The sequence below is a fragment of the Macaca mulatta genome, chromosome 8 (assembly GCF_049350105.2).
Source record: "Macaca mulatta isolate MMU2019108-1 chromosome 8, T2T-MMU8v2.0, whole genome shotgun sequence".
Classification (NCBI taxonomy): domain Eukaryota; kingdom Metazoa; phylum Chordata; class Mammalia; order Primates; family Cercopithecidae; genus Macaca; species Macaca mulatta.
In genome coordinates this window covers 42,367,789-42,390,410 of record NC_133413.1, presented here as the reverse complement: position 1 = coordinate 42,390,410, position 22,622 = coordinate 42,367,789, and the positions used below count along the sequence as shown (strand labels likewise).

General features: G+C 40.0%; 1 long non-coding RNA gene across 1 annotated transcript; it reads left to right on the top strand.

The window, feature by feature from the left end:
- The first annotated feature begins 12,435 nt into the window (after positions 1 to 12,435).
- Positions 12,436 to 22,147, top strand: LOC114680407 (uncharacterized). Its single transcript, XR_003732630.2, has 3 exons — positions 12,436 to 12,522; positions 21,386 to 21,464; positions 21,669 to 22,147. It is a non-coding gene; the product is annotated as an uncharacterized LOC114680407 (long non-coding RNA).
- The last annotated feature ends 475 nt before the right edge of the window (positions 22,148 to 22,622 follow it).

Sequence of the window (22,622 nt, the reverse complement as noted above, 5' to 3'; positions counted from 1 at the left end):
CTGCAATATGTTCTCAAGGTACCCCCCGGGAAACACTCAGCACCCTGTAATTTACCTAATTAATGGGCATTTTACATTAGGCTGTATGCACCTTCACAACCTTTTTTATTTCAGCAATGCTCAATGCAAATATAGCACAGAGATCTATCAGACATTCAATTAGTATTTGTTTGTATTTATCATCGCAAAATAGAAATTGCTCAATTGCCCACAGTTTGGGGTACGTGGAATATATGCATTGACAACTGAGTTGTCCCGTGGAATACTTCATTTCAGCCTGGAGGATTATTTCTACTTAATCCTGAAAACTGATATGTGAGAGACTCAAGCAGCAGACCTGGTTTCTCTGCCCTGGGCAATGTTGGGGAGACTTGGACAAATTCAAGACTTCTTGCCCAGTCCCAGGCTTTTGTAATGAATTTGAGCTCTTCTACCTTTTGCATGGGTAATGAAGAAGGGCAGGGGCAACACTTGCAATTATTTCTCGATGCACAGGCAACAGAAATGGCTTTGATGAGTGTGTGTGCGTACATGCACGTGTGTGTGTGTGTGTGTCTATTTGTGCACACAGATGGACATGAGAAGGAGGTGTTAGAGAGTGTGGCTTGGCCAAATAATCCCGCACATCTTTCACCCTGAGGATACATGTGAATGATTTGAGGAGGTCCTTTGTGGTTTTGTTTTGTTTGTTTTGTTTTGTTTTGTTGGAGACGAGGTCTCACTCTGTCGCCCATGCTGGAGTGCAGTGGCGTGATCTTGGCTCACTGCAACCTCCCCGTCCTGACCTCAAGTGATCCTCCCACCTCAACTCCTGAGTAGCTGGGACCACAGACATGCACCACCATGTCTAGCTAATTTATTTGTATTTGGTAGAGATGGGGTTTTACCATGTTGCCCAGGCTAGTCTCAAACTCCTGAGCTCAAGCAATCTGCTCCTGAGTTCAAGCAATCTGCCTGCCTTGGCCTTCCAAAGTGCTGGGATTACAGGCTTAAGCCAATGCACCTGACCATGGAGGCCCTTTGTTAACATGAGCTCATGGTAGCCAGAGCCCAGTCAGCCAACTTATCCCTCATCTTGTCCGAAGATGACTAGAATTTCTGTCTTCCTCTCTGAAAACAGCAGAGAAATTTCCCAGTTGTATGCTAGATGGGTTCCAGTTGTAGCTGTCATACTAACAAACTCTGATCTTCCTTCCCCCAAGTAGCTACAGAGACCCTGAAATGTACTCTTTGTATATTTCTTTTATGCTCTACAAAGATGTATAATTATATACTGTGATTAGACAACTTAATCATACAATATTGATTAAGCAGCTAGGCAGAACATGTTTATTTCTAATCTGTGCTGCATTTTCATCATGTAATATAGTCAACAACTGATAGGTGTTGAGTAAATAAAGATGTAATGCATTGTCATGATACTTGAAGGAAGCCTTAGTACTTCAGATCCTCTTATTCTTCATGTTAACCCTTAGGATATTATAGTCATCTTACCACAGTCCCTCCTCCCTTTCATGTGCACCCTTCCTGTATCACTGTTGATACTCTCATAGGTGATCCCCTTACTGGGTATGCAATTACCTAGAAAAATACTGTTTGATATAATTAATAAATTATAATTTATCTTACCTTACTTATTTTAGTATACTTGATTATATTTGAGATTAGCCAGACAAATTTTAGGATGCAATCTAGTATTATTAAAAACAAATGTACAAAATTATTAGATCATATTTATCCCTTGTTCCTGAATCACTGGGGAAGATGTGATTCGTGCCTGCTCCATGCTATGCATTTGAAAAGTGAAGCACGTGCGTGTATGTGAGTGCACACAATAACATGAAGATAGAGTCTCTCCAATAATTTAACTTATACAGGCCTATATTTATCTCAACATTCTATATGTAGATGTCTATAGCACCCTGAAAGTTGAATTCTTAAATATTCATGTGTGTAGTAAACTGATACTGAAGTTTCAATCATTCACAGCTTACCATCTTGCCATCCCCTCCATCTGCCCAGCCACATCCCACTCATCCTTCCAGGCCCCATCCAAGCATAGGCTCCCCCCATACTGATGCTTCTCTTACTCAGATTGTCTTTGTGCTTTATCTATTTCACCCCAGGAAATCCCAATTTGGATCATTTATTATTTCATCATAGAATTTTATCTTTTGATTTTTATGTGCATACATATTTTATCCCCCAACTAATAATAAAGGCTAATATTTATTGAACACTTTCCTGTATCAATTCATTTAATCTTCCTAATAAACGCTAAAAGTGTGTATTATTATTATTGTTATTTCCATTTTATCAGATAAAGTAGTGGACACAAAGAAAGTGTAAGAAACTTTTCCTAGGTCATCTACAATTAGGTAAATTCATCCACTTTTTTCTACAGTCATGAAATAGTCACTCGTAGCAATGTTGTTTTACATGAGAAGTTCTGTGTAATCGGTTATTCCTGGGCAGGGGCAGTAGCTTGTAGTTTTGCAGCTATAGCTATACCTCTGAAACTTCCCATAGTGCCAGGCATATAGTACCTGCCAGAGGCTTGTTTTTGGGTTAACTGAACTATTACATATGATATATGATTTTGAATTTACCAAAGAAGATTAAATTTAATGTTAAGCTAAGGTGCAATCCTTAGCTGGAATCTCATGGCCACTGAGATATGCTCTTTCTCCATGCATGTGGTTGGATGGCCACACAGCCCAGCTCACTTAGTAGAAGAAAGCCACCTCCTAGTACTCTGCTCCTCCAGGAGAAATTTGATTTTGGATTAAGAGCTCACTTTCAAACCAAACTATATACATCCTACTGCTTTATTTCATAATTGCATATTGACACCAATGCAGCAACAGTTAGGGTTCCTCTGGCCAACTGCATGCTACGAGAATCTTCATCTTAGAATCTAACCAAACTGATCAAAGGTTATTGCAGCTCTGGGTTTCCTTACAGTCAAAAGATTTGTTTCTGTCAAGATTTTTAGTAGAGGAAAAGGCATTATCTTCTAGATAGGGTTATATAAAGCAGCTCTCCAGCATTAAGAAACATAGCTTTGCCAATATTTCTGCTCATTGCAAAGAAATAGGTAAGGCACCAATTCCAGAATATATGGCAAAGGGAATGGAGTTGAGTCTTGGCTCTAACACAGTTTAACATTCCCAAACCCAAACTGTCTAAATAGGTACACATTGAATTCTATGTCAAAGAATTTATAGAACTGAATGGAATCTAGTTATCAAAACTTCCCATTTTACTGTTAATTAAACAAAGGTTTTTATAGACCTGTGTGACTTGTCCAAAGCTGTGACTACCTAGGTAGGTAGTGTCACACTGGGTAGTAAAATAGATGCCTTATAATTTTTTTTTTCTTTTTGATATGGAGTCTTGCTTTGTCACTCAGGCTGGATTGGAGTGGTGCAATCTCGCTCACTGCAACCTCTGCATCCCAGGTCAAGTGATTCTCCTGCCTCAGCCTCCCGAGTAGCTGGGACTATAGACACATGCCACCATGCTCAGCTAATTTTTGTATTTTTTTGGTAGAGATGGGGTTTCACCATATTGGCCAGGCTGGTCTTGAACTCCCAACCTCGTGATCTGCCTGCCTCGGCCTCCCAAAATGCTGGGATTACAGCCATGAGAGGCCTTATAATTCTTATTCCAGAACTGTTTTCTTAGTACTCTGATATTCTCAACTGCTTATAGAATATGCCATCTCACAGACACTTCTCAAAAGAAGACATACAAGTGGTCAACAAACATGAAAAAATGTTCAACATCACGAATCATCAGAAAAATGCAAATTAAAACCACAATGAAATACCATCTCACACCAACCAGAATGATTATTGTTAAAAAGTCAAAAAGTAGGCCGGGCGTGATGGCTCACCCCTATAATGCCAGCACTTTGGGAGGCCAAGGCGGGTGGATTACGAGGTCAGGAGATCAAGACCATCCTGGCTAACATGGTGAAACCCTGTCTAATAAAAATACAAAAAAAAAAAAAAAAAAAAATTAGCCGGACGTGGTGGCAGGAGCTTGTAGTCCCAGCTACACGGGAGGCTGAGGCAGGAGAATGGTGTGAACCTGGGAGGCGGAGCTCGCAGTGAGCCGAGATCACCAAGATCATGCTATTGCACTCCAGCCTGGGCAACAGAGCGAGACTCTGTCTCAAAAAAAAAAAATAATAATAATAATAATAAATAAAAATAAAAAGTCACAAAATAACAGATGTCAGTGAGGTTATGTAGAAAAGGGAACGCTTATACTGTTGGTGGGAATGCAAATTAGTTCAACCCCTATGGAAAAGGGTACGGAGATTTCTCAAAGAACTAAAAATGGAACTATCATTTGACCCAGTAATCCTATTAATGGGTACAAAGGAAAAGAATTGTTTTATAAAAAAGACACACACACTCATAGGTTCATCACAGCATTATTCACAAGAGCAAAAGCATGGAATCAACCTAAGTGTCTGCCAACAGTGGATTGGATAAAGTAAATGTGTAACAAATATACCAGCGGATACTACACGGGCATAAAAAAGAACACGTTCATGTCCTTAGCAGCAATATGGACGCAGCTGGAGGCTATCATCCTCAGAGAAATCATGCAAGATAAAAAGCCCAAATGTTCTCACTTACATGCAGGAACTAAACAATGGGTAAGTACTATCATAAAGATAGAAACAATAGACATCAGGGACTCCAAAAACAGTGAGGGAGGGAGGGAGGGAGGGGCACCAGGGTTAGAAAAACCACCTATTGGGTTTACTATTTTGGTGATGGGTTCACTAGAAGCTGAAACCCCAGCATGACACAGCACACCCATGTAACAAACCTGCACGTGTACCTCCTGAATCTATAATAAAATAAAACATATTTCAAATTGAAAAATTCTGATACAAACAGAACTTCTTTGGAGCACAGCCAGTGAGGCATCCCTCTAATAGAAACTATTTCTATTATTGTATAGCCTAAGGATTGGTTCATTACAGAATTAGTATCCTGCTTAGAAGCTATTGAAAGCAAAATGAAACAACAACAACAACAACAACAAACAGTACAATTGGAATGTGGGACTGGCTTTGAAATCACATGGTAAAATTTAAGCAAGTGCCCACTGCTTGCAAAGGTCCTGCACAGGACACTTACTTGCTTCTACCTTTGTCTTGCCATGTCCTGTAGAGGTAGCTCCTAGACTATCCTGTATATGTGGAAACTCCAGAAGCCTCACACCCTTACCCAACATGTGAGTGTCCATGAATGGGCAACATAGAAATTTTATGGTTTCCGCTAAGTTTGTGGGGGCTGTTCAGGGAAGCAAGTCTCATTTTTCTCTCTGCCAGCTAATACAGTTGTCTCTTTTCCACAGTTTTATTTACTCAAGGTCAACCACAGACTGAAAATATTAAATGGAAAATTCCAGAAATCAACAATTCGTAAGTTTTACATTGTGCACTGTTCTGAGTAGAGTGATAAAATCTTTCCCAGTCCAGCTCCGTCACACCCAAGATATGAATCATCCCTTTGTCCAGCAAATCCACACTATAGATGTCATCAGATGTCATGAGTCAACTAGCAACTGTCTCGGTTATCAGATCAATGGTCACGATACGGCAGTGCTTATCATGAACTATGATGTGCTTGTATTCACGTCACCCTTATTTTATTTAATAATGCTACGTCACAATTTCTAAGTATTTGTCTCACTTCATCTCACCACAAAGGCATTGTATCTTCTCACATCAGCACAAGAAGGGTGAGCATAGTGCAATCAGATGTCGTGAGAGAGAGTCATTCATGTAACTTTATTACAATGTATTGTTATAATGTTCTATTTTATTATTTTTTATTGTTGTTACTCTTACTATGCCTAATTTATAAATTATACTTTATCGTAGGTGTATTAGTCAGGCTTCCTTCTCCAGAGGGACAGAATTCATAGAAAACATATATTTGAAAGGGAATTTATTAAAGAGAATTGGCTCACACGACCGTAAAGGTAAGATCCCACCACCAGATAGATTTAAATGATTTCTGCAAGTGGGGAATGATAGAAGCCAACTGCTGCTAAACAGAGGAGCTAGGATCACATCCGAGAGTATATGAATCCAAAGCCACTTCCAAAATCTACGGAATCTGACAACAGAATAGGTGTTTAACAATCTTGAGAACACTGTTTATTATTTCAGGGTTCATGATGTGATGAGCATCATGATGTTCTGAACATGAAAAGCCCCACAAACTTAGTGAGCCAGCCCAAGGGTGGAACCTGAGAAGCAGGGAGGCTGGCAGAGCAGCCCCCAGCCTGAGGCCAAATGCCTGACAGCCCCACAGAGGCCGCTGGTGCAAGTCCCAGAGTCCAAAGGCTGAAGAACCTGAAGTCTGATGTTCGAAGGCAGAAGGAGAAAAGGCGTTCTGCTCGAGAAAAAATAAAAAGACAAGAGGAGGTGTCAGACTCTGAAAAAATCAGTTATCATGAGAACTGAGTGAGAACTCACTCGCTTCCAGGAGAAAGGCACCAAGCCATTCATGAAGAATCCTCCGCCAGGATCCAAACACTTCATATCTGGCCCCACCTCCAACATGGCGGATCAAATTGTGACATGAGACTTGATCAAGCCTAACAAACCATATCCAAACCACAGCAATAAATATGTATGTATAGTAAAAAACATAGTATATATAGGGCTTGATGTCATTCACAGTTTCAGTATCTACTGGGGGCCTTGGAAGTATCCCCTGTGGGTAAGGGGAAGCTACTGTACATTGGCTGGAGCCAGACCCAGCCTATGGCTGGAAGATCAGAGCTCCATCAGCATAATTTCTATAAAGAACAAGCTGTTACATAAGTATTTTCCCATGACTTGCAAAAACAAAACAAGAGAATAGAGGTCAAAATGTATTGCATTTCAGCCGTGAAAACCTAGTGTAAAGGTTACGGAATTTTTGCACAACATAAAACTTGTGGGAAAATCTGCCTTGGCAGGTTGTGCATATGTAAAATGTTTCTTAAACAACTAAACAAAGTGATTTAGTAAAAAGATTCCAAGAAAAAAAGGTAAGTGCCAGCTGCCTGTGATGAGGAAGAGGGATGAAGGTGGCGAGGTCTGCACTGAAAAGTGTAACTGGCTGGGTCAGAGGTAGCTATGATTTCATGTGGGTCCAAACTCCTTTAGACTTTGAGGAAAGTGACAGAAATCTCAGTTTTGCCATACAAGAAGTCTCCAATACAGTTCAACCTGCAATTAAGCTAACATATTCACTCTAATTTGATTTCTTTTCTTTTTCCTTTTTTTTTTTTTTTTTTTTGAGACAGAGTCTTTCTCTGTCGTCAGTCTGCAGTGCAGCCTTGCAATCTTGGCTCACTGCAAGCTCCGCCTCCAGGGTTCAAAGAATTCTCCTGCCTCAGCCTCCCGAGTAGCTGGGATTACAGGCGTCTGCCACCACATCCAGCTAATTTTTATTTATTTTTATTTATTTTTATTTTTTATGTATTTATTTTTTTGAGACAGAGTCTCGCTCTGTCACCCAGACTGGAGTGCAGTGGTGTGATCTTGGCTCACTGCAAGCACCGCCTCCCAGGTTCATGCTATTCTCCTGCCTCAGCCTCCCTAGTAGCTGGGACTACAGGTGCCCGCCACCGTGCCCAGCTAATTTTGTGTATTTTTTAGTAGAGACGGGGTTTCACCGTGTTATCCAGGATGGTCTCGATCTCCTGACCTCGTGATCCGCCCGCCTCGGCCTCCCAAAGTGCTGGGATTACAGGCATGAGCCACCACGCCCGGCCTAATTTTTGTATTTTATTAGAGACAGGGTTTCACCATGCTGGCCAGGCTGGTCTCGAACTTCTGACCTCAGGTGATCCACCTGCTTTGGCCTCCCAAAGTGCTGGGATTACAGGCACCAGCCACCGTGTCCAGCCGACTCTGATATGATTTCTATTACATTTCTAAATTTTTTTGGGAACCATTGGAGAAGGATATGATTAGCATTGCAAAAACAACCCATGACATTAAAAGCTTAGAAGAGACAGGAGGTCAAGAAGGAGGAAGGCAACAACAGGATCAAAGGTGTAGAGAAATCAACAGTAGACAGGAATCAGGTCAAGGTCATCAGACACATTTCCTCACCTAATTATCAGGACAGTTCTCTGATGAAGAATTTGTTATATTCATTTTACATAGGTGGGAAATGAGGTTTAAAGTTAAGCAACTGCAAAGAGTCAAGCAGCTGGTAAACAGAGGAGCTAGGCGTCACACCCGAGATCCTCTGAGCTCAAAGCCACTTCTAAACTCTACAGAATCTGACAACAAAATAGGTGCTTAATGACCTTGAGAGCACTGTTTATTATTTCAGGGTTCATGATGTTATGAAGCAGACTGCAACTGGTTAACTAGATAATGGGAGGTAAGGAGAGAGATAGCAGAGAGTTCAATTTTTAATGCAGTTTGGCGCTGAAGGTCAGAAGAGGTGGGGTAGGAAAAATGAGATGCAGGGATTTTTTTTTTTTTTTCTATTCACATAGAAGAGATTTTGAAATTCTTTAAGTGCTGTTAGGAGAGAGAATAGGATGGTAGAGGTGACCATACCTGAGATCTGGGGAATAATTAGGGACGGAGTCCCTGATGAGGCAGCAGAGAAAGGAGAACTACGTAAGTTGAGTGAGCTCCTTTCTCTTAGTTTCTTTTTTCTTGGTGAAGCAGGAAGTGAGGCTAACATACAGGAATAAATTGAAGAGAGGAGGAGATGGAGATGATTGTATTTTGAGAGGAGACTACGAATCATGGGCAAGTATCCAACCGGACAGGGCTAAAGAGAAACGACCCAATCACCAGCTTGTTCAAACAGCCCAGTCTGTCAGTTCTCTCCAGCTCTCGCCAGTGATCATGCTTGGGAAAGAAAATCTGTGCTCATCACTGCTTTAACTATAATTTTCCTGACATTTTTGATGGTTGACAGGCTTTGTCATTGTTGTGTTATTGCTTGTAGGTTACTTGTTTTTGGGGTTTTGATGTTGTTTTTTTCCTTTAAAAAAAAAAGCCAGTTTTTTTTTCAAGGAATGCTGATTTTTTTTTTTTAACTTTTATTTTAGGTTCAGAGGTACATGTGCAGGTTTATTATATAAGTGAACTCATGTCATGGGGACTTGTTGTACTAATTATTTCATTACCCAGATACTAAGCCTAGTACCCAATAGTTATTTTTTCTGATCTTCCTCCTCCCACCCACCACCCTCAAGTAGGCCCCAGTGTGTGTTTTTCCCTTTTATGTGTCCATGTGTTCTCATAGTTTAGCTCCCACTTATAAGTGAGAACATGTGGTATTTGGATTTCTGTTCCTAGGTTAGTTTGCTAAGGGTGATGGCATCCAGCTCCATCCGTGTTCCTGCAAAGAACATGGTCTCGCTCTTTTGTATGGCTGTGTAGTAACGAATGCTGATTTTAATAGACATGAATCTCATTCTGTCTTGTATTATGCAGCTGTGTCAACAGAAGACCTTTACAGAGGTCTACCCTATGCTCATGATTTCAATATAACTCATTCTGATTTCCTGATATACCGTGACCTTGGACAATGTCATACCAAAGCTTCTAACTAATCCTGTAAACTCTTTAGATTTTCCCACAGTGTTCTCTCTTCGTTAAGCATTGGACATTTTTTTTCCCCAAGTAAATAATAAAATGTTTTTATAGTGCATCCATGGTTGTGGTACATGCTGTAGAACATTTAAAAAGGGCACAATTTTTAAACTTAAGGAACTTCTATCAAATGCCACAGCAAAACAACATGCAATAAATGACTAATGAACAATGTAAAAGAGAAAGTGCTATGCTCCTCTGGGCGGATGGTAATTAGTGTGGGCTGGCATGGCCTTCGTGGAAAGGCAGGATGGAAGTGGTGTCTTTAAGGAGAGTAGGACTGGACCAGCCAAGAGCAAGCGACAAGGTGCTTTGAATTGGAAAGACAGAATGTAAAGGCATAGAGATGAGTTGAACTAGATCACATAGGAAGTTCGGTAAAGAATCTCTGCAAGAGGGTGTTTGTATTAAGGAAATATGGTAAACAAGTTTGATAGCACACAAAATCACAGAGTAAAAGCAACCTTCAAACCCACCTATAACATCTATTTTACAGTTTGGAAGACTGAGGCTGAGACGCAAATGATTTCCTGAGTTTTCTCAGCAGGAAGAACTGGGTTAAACATTCAGGTTTTTGTTTGTTTATTTTTTTATTTTAATTGCAAGTGTTATGGGACCAGCGGTGCTCATGCATAGAGAAAAGGCTTTGTGAGGACACAGTGAGAAGACGGCTGTCTGCAAACCAAGGAAAGAAGTCTCCAGAGAAACCTGACCTGCTGACACCTTGATCTGAGATTTCCAGCCTCCAGAACTGTAAGAAAGTAAATGTTGATTGTTTAAAAAAAGGTGGGTGGATCATCTGAGGTCAGGAGTTTGAAACCGGCCTGACCAACATAGTAAAACCTTGTCTCTACTAAAAACACACACACACACAAAATTAGCCATGCATGGTGGTGGGCACCTGCAATCCCAGCTACTTGGGAGGCTGAGGCAGGACAATCGCTTGAACCCAGGAGGCAGAGGTGGGAGTGAGCCGAGATCCCACCATTGCATTCCAGCCTGGGCAACAGAGCAAGACTTGGTCTCAAAATAAATAAATAAATAAATAAATAAATAAATAAAATAAGGAAGGGAGGTTATTGACTGAATGTTTGTGTCCCTTCAAAATCCCAAAATTTATTTGTTGAAGCTTCAACGTCTAATATAATGGTATTTGGAGGTGGGGTTTGGGGAGGAAATTACACTTATATGACGTCATGAGGGTGAAGCACAAGTCAACTAGGATTCGTGCCCTTATAAGAAGGGTCACCAGAGAGCTTGCTCCTCCCGCTGTCCCCACCAGCCCCACATGCACAGAGAAGAAGTCACATGAGTGCACAGAGAGATGGTGGCTGCCTACAAGTCGAAAGAAGAGGCCCCAGAATGAAAACCATTTGGCCAGCACCTTGATCTTGGACTTTCTTCCCAGCCTCAAGAATTGTGAGAGATAAATTTCTGTTGTTTAAGACACCTAATCTATGGTATTTTTTTATGGTAGCCTAAGCAGACTAAGAAAGCAAGAGTTCATTGCCAAACCAGAGGCTTTCCTATATTCATTGCTGTCTCTTATAGGACTGTTTGTAGGGAGACATAAGAGCACAGAAGTTAAGCTTACTGGCTGTGTGATACCCCCACCTGCAAAACTGGTTTTGATCATTACAGTCATGTGACTTTGGACATATTTTTTTTTTTTCAAAACCTCTCAGAGTCTCTGTTTCCTCATTTGTGTAGAGGGGTTACTAATGGAATCCATTTAGAATGCTTTGCATGTGTGTATTAAATAATACATGCAAAGTGCTTATCATAACACAGAGAACATATTAAGTATCTGATATGTTATCTGTTGTTTTGTTCATTTTCGTTCATTTCTTTCAGGAGAGACTGACATATTTGTTAAGATTATTTGAGATATATAAAGGTAGATTAGATAAGGGGCTTACTGCTTAATAGGAAAGATAAGATTTACAGACAAAAATTTATAATAAAAGATAAAGAGTAGTCAGGGTTTTCAGTCAGGCGTAGATGAAGTACTATGGTCATTAAGAAAAAAGATAAATTTATTTTATGTGTATAATTGGAAATGGCTTTGAGGAAATGATGGATTATTTCAAAAATAAACATGCCAGAAAAAAAGCAACCAAATACTTGCTATCCTTCAGTCACTCTGGGAGGCTGTATATTTATGAAGTGATTCTTCAGTTAATAGTCAAATTACATTTGGGAGTGGGGCTTTGGGGAGGAAATTACAGTTAGATGATGTCATGAGGGTGAAGCCCAAGTCAGCTAGGATTAGTGCCCTTGTAAGAAGAGTCAGCTGGGCATGGTGGCTCATGCCTGTAATCCTAACATTTTGGGAGGCCAAGGTGGGTGCATCCCCTGAGGTTGGGGGCTCAAGACCAGCCTGGCCAACACGGAGAAACCCCATCTCTACTATAAATACAAAAAATCAGCCGGGCATAGTAGCCGTTGCCTGTAATTCCAGCTGCTCGGGAGACTGAAGCAGGAGAATTGCTTGAATCCAGGTGGTGGAGGTTGCAGTGAGCTCAGATCGCACCACTGCACTTCAGCCTGGGCAACACGGCAAGACTCTGTCTCAGAAAAAAAAAAAAAAAAAAAAAAAAAAAAGAAGAGTCACCAGAGAGCTTGCTCCTCCCTGCTGTTGGTAACTGCCCCCACAGTCATTGACACAGTCACTCAGGAGATCACTTTCCCAATTGCATTTTAGAAGGGTGTGGCAGATTCATGATGCAGAAGGGAGGAGAGAAGGCAGGAGGTGAAGGAGACGGCACAGGCAGAGGTACAGAGTGGTGACTGAAACCACATGCCATGTTAGGAGACTTCCAAACAAGTCTAGAGGGTTGGCACTTAGAGATGAAGAAGACGGTCTTCTGGTGAGTTTGAGTGGTCCTTCCTGACCTACCTAGCAGATCCACTAAGTTAGAGCTGATGCCAGTGGATTATTTAGGGTATTGCTCAGGGAAAAATTGGGAAGGGGCATAGAGAAAGATTGAAAGGACCCAGGAATGAGCATGGGTAGGTCTGTGAGAGCTCATGTCACTCAGACATCTCTGCTTGAATTTTACCTTAAAGGCAGTGGGGACTGGGAACTGGGTTTTCACGTGGGTGATGAGACATCATGCTGAACAGCAGTGCTGCTAGACATTCTTGCGTTTTATTCTTTTTTTAAAAGGAAATGTTTTAATCATTTCAAAATTAAATATGATCTTTGTTGTAGTGTTTTTTAATTAAAACTATCAGATTAAAGAAGTTTCTTTCTTTCTACTCTGGGTTTAGTGATTTTTTTTTATTCATGAATGGCTATGACATTTAATTTTTGGCTTCAATTGAGTTACACCATTTTTCTTTTTTAATATATTAATGTAAGAATTTATATAGATGTATTTTCTAATGTCAAATCAATTGACATCATGACTAACTTGGTCAAGATGCATTTCTTTTAAACATTGCTGGATCAGGTTTGCTAGTGTTTTGTTTAGGACATTTGAACCTGTATTCTTGAGAGAAATTGGCATCTCATTTTCTCTCCTTTGGACTGTCCTTCACTGGTTTACATTATGATAGTAATAGCGTCATAAAATAAGTTTGGGAGGATTACATACTTTCCTCTGAAAGAATTTTATGGGATTGGAATATATTCCTTAAAGATGGCATTTTACCACACTGGTTAGATACTGTGATGTTTTCTTGGTGGAAATTTTTTAAATTCAGGGTTCAATATATGTAGTGATTATAGAATTATTATTCTTTCTTGAGTCAATTTTGGTTAGATTTTTAATTTTAATTTTTTTTTTTTTTTTTTTGAGACAGGGTCTTGCTCTGTCACTTAGGCTTGTATGCAGTGACACAATCATGGCTCACTGCAACCTTGACCTCCCAGGTTCAAGCAATCCTCCCACCTCAGCCTCCAATGTAGCTGAGACTACAGGCACTACCACATGTGGCTAATTTTTTAAATTATTTGTAGAGATGAGGTCTCCCTATGTTGCCCAGGCCAGTCTTGAACTCCTGGTCTCAAGCAAGCCTCCCACCTCAGCTTTCCAAAGGGCTGGAATTACAGGTATGAACCATGATGCTGAGCCTAGATTTTTTCCTATGGATGTGTGCATTTTATTTATGTTCAAAATCATTTACTTAAATTATTATTTATAGTATGCTTACTTTTCTTTTAAATTTCTGATGTTTCTTCTAAATTTTTATAATTTCATCCTCCTTTGCATTTCAAAAATTCTTAATTTTTGCTTTTTTTTCTTGTTTTCTTAATCAATTTATCCAGGGTCTTTTTGTGTGTGTACATGTGTTTGTTTTTCAAATTTTGAAGACCCAACTTTTGTCTTTGTTTATATACCTTATTGTATCTATTTTCTAATTCATTTATTTCTGTCCTCATCTTTATTACTTATTTTCTTTTGATTTTAGTTGAGTTTATTCTGGGTTTCTTATGCCCAAAAGATGCAATCATATGTTGAGAGAAATGGCAATCAAACTTATTAAATTTTCAGTGGGATGAGTGACACACTCCCCTTACCATCACCCACCAAAAAATGCTGAGAACTATTCCAGAGAAGTACATTTAGGGTATGTTTTTAGGATTTAGATTGACTGGAATTCAGATCTGTGAAGTTTGGGGTACATTAAATAGTTTTGTTTCTCCATTTGTAAAATAACAGTCAAAACAATTACACCTCACAGGGTCTTGTGGCATTTACAAGAAATAATCCATCTGCCATGCTTAACGCACAGTAGCCCTCACAATAGGACCTCGGTATACAGTGACGATTTTTACTGGCATATGGATAAGATAATAAGGAATTATACGATGACAGCCAACTGAGAGTAACAGGCAATAAGTACTATAGTGGTGAAAAGTGGAACACAACTGTTGGCTGGAATAGCCAAAGAAGTCTTCTGGAAGAATCTAAAATAAACTTAATGTTGGTAAAAGGGAGAAGCACTGGGACAGGCAGACAAATGGGCATAGCATAAGACATAAGAAAAAACAACAAATCACCTTGAGATGGGATCATCCTTTCAAATACCATCATTTGCATTACTTACATTATAAGTACATTTTGTAATTTACTAATACACTGTCATTCTCAAGTTTTTAATCTATGTTATCTTTGTCTCCCCTACAAATCCATTTTTAAAATAAATGAAGACAGAACCCTCATCTTTTATTTCTTCTGTGGTCCTCCACAGCATTTAGTATTCTACTCTATATACAATGAGCACTTAATCAATGCATATTGCATGAATAAGTCCTCACTTCTGGGAGTGTGACCTCTGTCTTACTTTCAGCACTTATTCTTCTCATAGTGAGGGTGACTGTAGAATACCTAGAGATTATCAGGTGAAAAAACTACAAGAAAATTGTGGGGGGGATAATTTGGAATCAGTCCACAGAGGAAATAATAAAACGTTCTGAAGTTAATGGGTAATCCCTCAGAAATGTTTTTGATAAGACACCTCTTCAAAGCAAAAGAGAGAGCCCTCTTTTCTCATAGATGGTGGAAAAGTACATCCATCAAGCTATTCTAGACACTAAAGGGGCCTCTGGCCAGGATTCTTGTTTTCTTTCCCAGCATGGAGTCAGATGGATAAACCTTACTTAAACTATGAGAAAGAACAACTTAGTAAGGAATTGGGAATGTCATTTGTTATTTAGGAAATATCTGTTACAAAAACCCAAATTACATATTGTGTTAGTCTGATCTCATGCTGCTGTAAGGACATGCCTGAGACTGACTGGGTAATTTATAAAGGAAAGAGGTTTAACTGACTCACCTTTCTGCAGGGTTGGGGAGGCCTCAGGAAACTTATGATCATGGCAAACAGGGAAGCAAACACATCCTTCTTCACATGGCAGTAGGAAGGAGAAGAATGAGTGTCTAGTGAGGGGGGAAGCTCCCATAAAACCATCAGATCTCGTAAGAACTAACTCACTATCATGAAAACAGAATGGGAGAAACTGCCCCAATGATTCAATTATCTCCACCTGGTTTCTCCCATGACATGCGGGGATTACACAAACTACAATTCAAGATAAATTTGGGTAGGGACACAGCCAAGCCATATCACACATATAACTTAAATTGGATCAATATTTAATGGATACCTAGTTGCCAGCTACCTTGTTGGTTCTTGAAGAGACAATGATGAGTAAGAATAGTTTCTATCCTTAAAGATCTTACACCAAAGAGAGAAGGAAACACACAAGTATGCATACCAGGATATAAAGTCAGGCTATGCCAAACGCAAACATAGATAAACAGAGTACTATAAAAGCAGTGGATAGCGGAAATTAATTTTGAGTTGGAGTCAAGGAAGGTACCCCAGAAGAGGTAATATTGGAGATAATTCATGAAGTACCATGGAATTTAAACATACTTGAGGCTAGGGAATTTTAAATACCTGGAAAGTGGAATGCTTCTGGAACGGAACACAGGCTAACAGAATTGCAATTTAGGGTGGATGGGAGACTGGTAGAGTCAACTGTTAGCTATATAATTCTGAATAAGATTTGGGAGGTCAAGTGTCAGGAGGGCTGATTGGTCTAAGGCACCAGACTCAAGCTTAAGATTTGGGAGGTCATGAGAAGCACAGAGGAGGTTAGATATGAGAATCACTATAAGGCCATATATGGCAAAAGTTGACAACCAGTTGAATGCTACAGGTGGAAGCAATGAAAGAATCAATGATGAATGAGCTTTTAGCTGAGGAAAAGCAGTAAAATAGTGATGTCTACACCTGTAATAAGAAATCAGACACAAGAAAAAATTTAGACATAGGGTTGACATATTGAAGATGAGATGTGAGTTAAATGTGGCTATAGAGGCTGCATTGGAAAATACGGGTTGTGAATATATGCGATACTGGAAAGGAAAAAGGCTTATTAGACTAGTACAAAGAAAGTTAGGATGGGTGAAAATTGGGTTACATTTTACATGGAAGGAAAGGAAATTGATAGAATTTGACACAAAGAGCCTTAACTACAAGCTATACCTCAATGACTTCCAAATCTATGTCTTTAAACAGACCCTTTTCTTAGAATCATAGGCTGTATATTTATGTAAATTACCATCATCATTACTTGGTTATAGGGTAAGAATTTCAAACTTAACATTTTCAAAACAGATTCTTGATTGACATTAGATTATTGTGAGTGTATAAAAATGCAACTGATTTCTGTGTGCTGACTTCTTATCCTGCTACTTTACTGAATTTATTAGTTCTAGCAATTTTTAGTGGTGCCTTTAGGGTTTTCTACTTATCAGATCATATCACCAGTGAACAGAAATAATTTTACTCTTTCTTTCCAATTTGGATGACTTTTTCTTCCCTGCTTAATAGTCTGGCTAGAACTTTCAGTACTATGTTGAACAAAAGTGGCACAATCGTGGCTCACTGCAACCTCTGCCTCCCGGCTTAAAGCAATTCTCCTGCCTCAGCCTCCCAAGTAGCTGGGACTACAGGTGCATGCCACCACGCTCAGCTAATTTTTGTATTTTCAGTAGAGATGGATTTTTACCATGTTGGCCAGGGTGGTCTCGATCTCTTGACCTCATGATCCACCTGCCTCAGCCTCCTAAAGTGCTGGAATTACAGGCGTGAGCCACAGCACCCAGACAAATCTTTTTTTTTCCATTGAGACTTAGCTTTTCAGGAATGGGTGACTAAACTAGGTCGTAAACCAAAGATAAATTTCTAAGCCCCCCAACCAACTGAATGGACCCCTCTTTTTGCAAAAGCTTCCCCAAAGAAGCCTGAAAAATTAGTTCAGGCCATGACAGGAATTAGGGGTCAAATATACAGCATGATAGCCTCTTCCTTTTGGAGTTTAGACACAACTGACCAGCATTAACATTAAAACAGATATCTTAAAATGAACAAAACAGACTCTTTGTAGCAATAAGACACTGAGTTCCAACCTGACTCTGGTTTAGGATCACGTGACAGATGGTAGGCCCTGAAGAAAATAAAAGTATTTTACCCCAAAACATACTTCTTTGACATATTCTGAAATGACCCTGCAAATTATCTCTTGTGGGGGAAATTTGCATTCTGTAAGAATCTCCTTCCTTTACCAGTCTTTCCCAGAGAGTCTGACACATTTAAGGTCTGATAAGAGACATTCACTATCTCTTCTCTCTGAAACTTGCTACCTGGAGGCTTCATCTACATGACAAGAACCCTGGCTTCCACAACCGCCTTGTCTAAACACAAGCATTTTTCTATTCTGAATTCAATTCTTCAAGCAGAGCTTAACTCTTTCAACCAATTGCCAATCAGGAAATCTTCTAATCCATCTATGATGGAAGCCCCCTGTCCACCCCTATCCCCCCACCTACTTTTAGATATCCAACTTTCCTGGGCCAAACCAATATATACTATACCTTAAATATATTAATTTATGTGTTTGTCTGTAACTTCTGTCTCCCTAAAATGTATAAAACCAAGCTGTAACCCAACCACCTTGGGCACATGTGCTCAGGACCTCCTAAGAGTGTGTCACTGACCTTGCCAAGTGAACCCTAACCTTGGCAAAATAAACCTCTAAATTGATTGAGACATGTCTCAGATACATTTTGGGTTATATGGCTAAATTTTTTAATTTATGTCCAAAGATCTGAAAAGATCTTAGTGATGGCTTGGCCTGAGCTCCTCGTTCTGTCACTGAAAAAGTTACAGCCTGAAGAGGTGACCTGACTCTCCAGCATCCCGCAGTTAAAATGAGGGCCACCTGAATACAGCCCAAGTCCCCAGTCACAGATGAAAAGCAAGTCTTCCACCGGGCTCTTCTCTCACCCAACTTTCTTCAAAATGAGTCCCAGCTACTGTCACTCCTGCTCCTCCAGATTTGTTTGTTTGTTTGTTTTAAACCAACCTCAAAATTCTCAGTGACAAGAGAAGAAAAATGTCTAAACTAGAGCCCTGCACTGTTTGCTCTGCAGTTCAGTAAGTTTTGGCTTCAGATCATTTGGAAGTTTGTTTCTGAGACAAAATACAATGTAACTGCCTCCAGGCTCTTAGCTTGCCAGCAGGAGGACAGTCTCTAGCTGACAGGACCCTGTATCCCTTGCTGTTTGGATTGCTAACCAGGTTGTCTGACAGCAGGGTACCTTCCAGTTTCATCAGGGACAGTGGGCTCTAGATCAACATTCATCATTCACCAGGCTTTCCACTCAGACTGGGAAAAATCTCATGGCCATGTTGACTGTTCAGCGAGGACTAGGAGAGAGGCAGAGATGACTCAGCGGGGCGAAGGCTGCACAGGAGTCCTCTGGATTCAGTGTGATTTCTGGAAAGAGGTCTGTATGGTGAGCTGGGAGACCTGCATTCTAGTCCTCCTCCACTGTCTACTCAGCACATGTGAATAAAGTCACGTCACCTCGCTAAGCCTTGGTTTAGTCATCTACAGAGTAAAGGGTCAGAAGAAATAATTTTGTAGGGTTTACTCCTGTTCAAAAATCTGGAATCTCATGGAAAAAGACTGGCATTTTTTATGTGAGGACCTGTGTGATGAAACATGAGTGAAGTGCAGTGTCCTAGGAAATTCCTGTTAACTGCTGGTTATCAATCATACTGATCATCATTATGCAAAGTGTGTTCAGAATGAACTCATGCTAGCCAGTGCCAGAATTCCAGCTTTTGCAGAGGATCCAAGCACCATGCCCAGGAATAGGTTGGGTCTCTTCATGTAAAGCAGAGAGAGGCAGGGAGGCCTGAGGCAGGATAGTCAGTAAGCAAGCTAGATAGACCTTGATTCTGGGGAAGAAGCATCTGCTGATTGCTCTGGATTTTACTGGTGATGAATTGCTTTGGGTCCACAGATGTTAATTGTAGCCAGAAAAAGACCAGAAAGCTGCAATAGCATGATATATTAGGAAAAACACATGATTGGGAATGGAGCAGAACTGGAGTCAAATCGTGTTCTGGAACTAACTATTCATCCTTTCTGAATCTAAATTCTGTCATTATAACTCAGGGATAATTATATTTTTGCATGGGTTTTATGAGGATTAGAGACAAAGTACGCAAAACGTTTGTCACATGGTAAACATTTGCTAAATGTTATGCAATTTTATCAACGAGGTGTGGGAAAGGGAAAAAAATTTAAGCCCAAAGAGTAGCACAGGTACAATGTGATTTTGCCAGACTCAGACCTTCTAAGGTTACGTCTAGATCCGTGTGTGGTTTTGTAATGAGGTCCTTGACACAGCCATATGAAAGGGGTAATTTCTCAGGAAGTCTGGGTGGCAGCCACAGGAAGATGCACAGTTATGTCTCTGAGCTTCCATTTGGGACTAAAGAAAATTCGGACTCCAAAATTTCTACAGAAGAGCCCTAAGGATGGCAATTTAGTAAGAAATGGGATCTAAGAAATTGCCATTAAGTGTGCACATAAATTTATGAATTATTAGAAAGTATTAATTGTCCATATGAAGGAATAGAAGACACAGATTGAATAAGGGTGGGGAGGCAAGGCCCTCTCCTCACTGTGAACCACAAATAAAATTCTAAGACCCCCCAACCATCTGAAAGAGCTTCTTCCTAAGCCAAGGCTCTTTTAAAATTTAACCTGAAAGACTGTTTGAGGTCATCATGGGAAGTGGGGTTGGATATGATGCCTCATTATACCTCTCCAGGATTAACATCAACACAGACTTTAAGTCTGATAGAAACATTTTACAGCCTCTTCTCCCTGAAGCCCTACTACCTGAAGGCTTCCTCTGCAAATAAGAACTTGAGTCTCCACAATCCTTTATCTTACCCCAGAATTTCCTTCATTTTTGTTTTTGTTTTTTTGAGGAGTTTCGCTCTTGTCCCCCAGGCTGGAATGCAATGGCATGATCTCCTCTCAGAGCAACCTCCACCTCCTGGGTTCAAGCAATTCTCCTGCCTCAGCCTCCCAAGAGGCTGGGATTACAAGTGCCCACCACCATGCCTGGCTAATTTTTATATGTTTAGTAGAGATGGGGTTTCGCCACGCTGGCTAGGGTAGTCTCGAACTTTAATCATGAAAAAGAAACGCTATAGGCCAAATTCTAATAAGGGTAAATGCATGCATATCTATAAAGCTTGATTTTTGGCTTCAATCTCCCTCTACCCCATACATATGCACACACACAATATACACACACACACAATACACACACCCTCATTAGAAACAGGACTAAAAACTAGAAGGCAACGAAGTTGCCATTGGTTCTCCACTTATATATCATTTATTTAATAAGCATAAGTATAGAAGAAATAAACATAACTTCAAGCAAAGATGGGCTGAGAATAAGCAAGCCTCCCTAAGCACAGTTAACTGCAGTGACAAAAAGAATTACGTTAAATGTAATACCTAGATTAAATTAATTAAATATTTACTAAGTGTTTTCATGGAGATTCAGAGTTAAAAGTTAGTGTTCTTAATCTCAATGAGCTCTAGTCCAATATGCAGCTTAACTGTATGCATTCATCGTGGTTTTATGCCAATAACCTACTGCGGAGAATTGAAGGAGCAAAGGATGTGGTTAGATTATTCTATCTACTTAATAGATAAGTGTCCTTGAGCCAGTGAGACGTAGCTTCAAACCTTGGTGTCTTTATCTATAATAGAAAGGTAATAATACCTACTCACTAGATTGTAGTGAGGATCAAATGAGTTAAGGTAAGTAAAAGAGCTCTATAAACTTTAAGAAGCCCATACAAATGCTAATTGTTGCTATTTTCTTCCCCCTTAAGGGTACACTTGGCTCTCCTGATGAAGCTTTTAAGAGAAAGGCAAAGTTGACCCTGGGCCTTCAAAAAACTGTTCTTTCAGGTACAAACTACAAATCATGATTTTGAACTTCAAAAGAAAAGAAGGGATAACTTTCAAAAATACCCAGTTTTGAAACACTCTGTCTATTCTCCTTCATTCATTCATCTCCCATTGTCATTCCATGCCATTTCCCAAACTTTAGTCCCTTCTTAAGTCTTCCTGGTGATAATTTTCTTTCTGCTTTCATTTTCCTTCCCTCTCAAGGCAAAACCTCGAGAGGAGAATTGGCTGCTAGGGATCCTCTGCAGAGACCTTGAAGAACATGGCGATTGTGAAACTTCAACAAGAAAAGATTTAAGCTGATCTTTAAAAAAAATACTGTCAGGAATTTTGTAGAAATGACTTTAATATAATAACTGCTTCTTTGACTTATGTTTTGTCTGGTGGTGAAAAGAAAAATATTTATGAAAGCATGCCTGTGTCCTAAAATTGGGGACACAAATTTAAATGACTGAAGACACTTGAGGAGTGGAGGCAAGGATGGTGAAACCAGGCCCTGTACCAAGCAGGAGAGCATGAACCTGCTAAAGAGAGCTACTGCTTCTCATTTACAGTCAACTCATCTGAAATGGAATTGAGACTCCATTTCAGCCACAGCGATTGATCTGGATTTTTTGTAAAATTTCCTCATTTTTACATATTACCAATTAATTAATTAGTTAAGAAGAAATGTAAATGTTCAACCATGCTGTGTACTCAGGAAATACCTTTATAAGACATCATGGACCTACATTTTGGGCCAAAGGAGCTAGAGAAAAAGGATAGAAATTCATCAGATCCAGCATCACTACTGAATATTTAAATAATCCAGGCCGGGCACAGTGGCTCACCCCTGTAATGCCAGCACTTGGGGAGGCCGAGGGGGGCAGATCATGAGGTCAGGAGATCGAGACCATCCTGGTTAACATGGTGAAACCCTGTCTCTACTAAAAATACAAAAAATTAGTCGGGAGTGGTGACGGGCGCCTGTAGTCCCAGCTACTAGTGAGGCTGAGGCAGGAGAATGGTGTGAACCCGGGAGGCGGAGCATGCAATGAGCTGAGATCGCGCCACTGCACTCCAGCCTGGGCGACAGAGCAAGACTCCGTCTCAAAAAAAAGATAAAATTTGAAAATAAATAAATAAATAATCCAGAGTTTATATCCTACTAAAGATAGA